We start from the raw sequence: 4,847 nt of genomic DNA on the forward strand, positions 1-4,847 counted from the left end.
TGTTTTCAATTTCTCTATCTATTCTGTACGTTTCTAATTCATCATCTTCAAAATTTCTACTGCTCTCATTTTCTAGTCTCCAATTACCTAACGTATTCTCAGTATTTGGGGATAGTATTCCAATTTCGTGTCTATGTGAGGTATGGTTTTGTCTGTTTGGGTTTGGTGTACTTTCTGTCTATTTTTGTGTTGTCGTTCTTGGGTTTGCACCTTTTGCTTGATTTGTATCTTTTTCCCCCCCATTCTAACTTTCTATTTCGTACCGTTACGAATTCTAAGTTCAAACTTCTCGCTAATTCTTCTCTTTTATTTTCTCCTTCGGTCGATTGAATAATAATATTTTCGTTTTCCAAACAACCCGCATCTGCTTGTGCATTATTTTCTTCCAGTATAATTTTCGGAATTTCATTAGTTTCCCTATTTTCTCTTGTATTTTCGACCGGTTTCGCCATTTTTGAAATAATTTTTATTCTACCGGACGGCTAGTTAAAAATCGGCACGTTCACTTAAGTGAGCGCCTCGGTGTCTTTTTATATTTGGGTTTTTCTGGTTTTTTAAACCCCTCACCTGTGCAATCCGTCCTACATGGAGTACACACAGGGCATTTATTATCGGGGTAATTTTTATTTTTTATTGACGATGGTAGAACTTGAAAATGGGCTAGTGTTCCACCAATGTTTTCGCGGACATATATAACAAACTACCCGCGCTTTTTCGGACTAATTACATATATCCTACCGGCACACATTCTAGCTAATTTTTCAACATACATTTACAAAAAACATTTCTCATCCTCAAAATCAAAACTCGAAATCTCCAAAATGGCAAACATAAGAAAAAATGATTTTTTTAAAATTCATCATTTAAAAGACTTTTGTCTCGAGTGGGAGAATTTTTTTAGGAATTGTGGGTTTTTAAGGAGGGCGCCAAATTTGTGACGGGAGTCGCAAATTAAAGGAAAGGTGAGATGTGGAATGCCGAGAACGAGTGCAGTCAGGAAAAACAAACATTTACAATTTAAATAATAGGGAGTTTATTCCCAAACTTACAGGAGAGTTGTTCGATTAAGGTGGTTAAACTCGAGCCGGGCGGCGAAGCCAAGAACGAGCGAGTTGAGAGGGTGTGAGGAGGTGGTAGCTATTGGTGGCGAAGCCAAATTCTCCTTCAGCGATGGAGGTGTCGTTGAGAGTTCGTAAATGGTTGGTGGTTGTGTCGTCAGCGTACGGAAGGCACTTTGATAAGGTGCGGTGAGCACAAGACTGAGCTCCTCGGGGCAGGATTTCGGTAATTAAGGACTGTGTTGTTCCCCACTCCTAATCATGGGCCCGCAGAGCCGTACGATAATGGGGTGCTTGTAACTTTGTTACAGACTATTCTTTCTGGCATGATATTTTCTGAACCCCCTGTAATATTTGTTTTCACTTTCTAAAGCTTCTTCTCCGAGCATGGAAGTGGGACGATAGTCGTGGGGGTTAAAGCGTAGGCTTTGGACCCAATCCATCGGCTTGCGGGTTCGATTCCCGCCTCGAACTCTAGAAGACCCTCGACGGCCCATGCGGTGAATAATAGCCGAGCAAGAGTGTTGTTCATCTTCGGAGAGTCGTGGGACCGGTACCTCTAGAGAAAAAGGTTCTCTAAGTATTTAAATCTGTTGCTCTTGGTGGTTCGAAACCCACCTTAAACTGTGGGCCCCCCTTACACCACCAAGTAAGTGTAAGTGTGTGCGTAAGTAATTCAGTTGCATCGATAGGAAGTTCACATGACAAGGCAATCAAAATCATTTGAAAATTCTAAGCAAGCTCTTCATTTACGCCAAGAGGTGTAGAAAAAAGTAAAGATTCCCAGTTTGAATTGAAAATTCCAGACTCCCTATTAGAAAGGTCATTGAAGTTTTTCGGAGTTGCATGACAAATCGGACATGATTGCGTTGATGTGTTATTTGTAATTAGGCTTGATAGTTTTCCATCAATTAATGTAAGGTGTAACGAAAAATATATCGTTACTAGAACATGCCGCACGCTTCTGAATGAAAAAGGATATATGTTTTCACAAAGAAGTGTTACTGTACAAAAAAATGCATTTTCTCCAGATCTACTACCTGTCAATATTTCATATTTCAAAACAGAATTTGACAATTCCAAAATCAGCAGCCTTGTTTCATTACATAAACTTTCGCTTATGCTTAAGTTTCTGAGCATTATCACAGAACACTTTCGAAGACCTAATTCGTGTGGTGGTAAACTTGGTGGGTTCAACGTATTCAAATATTCAGCTAAAATAGCTTCATGATTAATATCTTTTTTTTTCTCCAGTGATTTCTGTGTTATGAGAGGGATCTCGCAAATGAAAGGAAGCCTTAGGATTTGAAAGTCGAGAATAATAGGGGAAAGGAATGATTGGATACCCCAAATAAATATAAAATGGCGTTTATTTTGAAACTTACAGAGTTGAGTTTCGGAGGTTAGATTGTTGATAGCCCGAACCGAGCGGCGATGCCAAGAACGGGCGAGCGTTGATGACATCCGGGAGATGAAGCTAAGATATTCGGAAGCGGTTGATGTCGAAAACGTCGAGGAGAATAGTGTCCTGAGGCGATGGGGTGGCGTCGTAGGTACCAAAGGGGTTTGGAGTGGAACGTCCGAGTTTGCTGACTTTCAGACGGGACAGTAGCACAAGAAAGCCGAATATAGCATGAGACTCGAGACTAATTGCCTTCGGGGCAAAATCGCGGTAATAAGGACTGGGGGAGTTGTTCCCCACTCCTTCTCCTGGGCCCGCAGGGCCGTATGGTAGCGGGGTACTTGTAACTTTGTTACAACCTCTCCCTCCTCTGTCCGGGACGAGGTTTATTCTGTAAGCATTACCTCGCACCTTTCCAATTCCATGTAAAACGTGAAACCGTCTTCTTCATCGGATACATCTATTTGTATATAGGAATCATCTTCTTTCTCCTCATTGTTTCGTTTTTCCTCGTCTTCCGTCTTATTTTATATATTTGTGCATTCTTCCTTCTTGAATGCGATTTTAATAATTTCCTTGAATTCCTGATTTATTTCAATCCAACCTCCTTTTATATATTTGGTTATGGTCGAATCCGAAAACTTGTGGTACTTTTAAATCCGGTTCGATATTTCGCCACAATAGGTGGCATGAAAAATGAAGATCTCCATAGGAACCATCCTCTGGCAATTCCTACACTGCCACATCTTGAGGTCTTCCATCTTCTTCTTATTAGCTGAAATAAATCAAAAGAAATCCTACTTCTCAACAGAAATAAAATAAATGAAAATCTATTTTTCTCTAAATTCTTCTTTTTCTTTATCTTACTAATTAAAATCGAATGTCTTTATTTGAACTATTTCTTCAAAATTCTTAATTTCATTTCAGTTGTTCTTCTTTCAATTTAGTGTCTTCTTCTGACGTTCCGTATTTTTTGGTTCTTCTTTGCTGTAAAGTAACTTATATCTACATTCTACTATTTTATTTTTTTATTTTGTTAATTTTTTAAATCGAAATTCCATCGTGGCCTCTTACGGCCGTATTTATCTTTATTGTATTGACTATCAACTTTGTTTCTTTTTATAAATATTATTTTGATTGAAGTATGAGAGAGAAATGTTTTTACTTAAATTATCTTAAGAATATCCTCGACTTTTGTGCTTGTAAAGGGTCAAAAATAAATTTTTCTGTGTTGTATGTGGAAAAGTATGAAAAAATTTTATTATTCAAATAGTCTGAAATCACCACCCAGAATAACGACTTTACCACCGAATGGCAAATAATTTTTTATTAAATCACGCAACGTTCGTTCGATAACTTCAAGAGCATATTGTCGCCATTGGTGCTTCATCCCAAATAAACACATCTGTACTTTTCAATTGATTTCCTTCTTTTGAATCAGTTTTGATATTGGAAGAAGAGTCCGAAAATAAAGGAACAGGGAGTCCGAGAGTTTTGTGGACAGTTTTTCCCCCTGGAAGTAAAGTCGCAGCAATTTCAGTAAACGCCATTGTGTTGATAGATTTTCCTTTTCCTTTGAGCAAGTAGTATAATGTTGTGTAAACGAACGTTTCTTCCAACCCTCCTGGGCCGTCGATGTAAAAACGTTTTCATGATTATCATTATCATTAAAAACTTCTAGAATAATATCTACGATTTCTTTCTGTTTCCCATTCAATTTTTTGTATTGTTCTTGACCTTTTGAAAGTTCATGCGATATGAGTTCCTGCTCTTCAAGTTCGATTGCGATTTGATCCATTTTCGGGAATTTGGATAAATCCACATTTTCTTTCGCATAAAGAGACTGCGAAGTTGACGTGGCATCATCCATGATTTCGCTTTGTTCATTGCACGTTCCCATTCGGCCATACCATTCGACCATACCATATCTGGTAAGGCAATTTCATCACTGAATACTTTTTTTATTAAAAATTAACTACCTGTATTAACCTGAAACAAGACTGATCATTACTGAAATTGTCGCTGGGCATTATACAATAACTTTGTGAATGATTTCTTGACGACCTTCCAATATGGCGATTCATGAATGACACAAAAGGTTAATGAAGGTCGCCGCCATTTAGTACGATCGTGCTCATCCGATGCTCGCTACCGACCAGACTCTCACTAACCATTTTATAAATGAAACACCCAAACTTTTACAAAGCAGAATTTACTGGTTATCGTATAACACACACGGTATGTGACTCGTTTTACTAACGAACTTCCACTATGGCAGTCCATTACTAGTCCAGGAGCTGGGTAGGATCCCGTATGCATTAAAGAGGTAAAGGATAAAAACTATGTAGTCTTATGTATTTTGACCCGCTGAATCCAATGGTACCGGT

This window comes from Belonocnema kinseyi, chromosome 5 (genome assembly GCF_010883055.1).
Source record: "Belonocnema kinseyi isolate 2016_QV_RU_SX_M_011 chromosome 5, B_treatae_v1, whole genome shotgun sequence".
NCBI lineage: Eukaryota > Metazoa > Arthropoda > Insecta > Hymenoptera > Cynipidae > Belonocnema > Belonocnema kinseyi.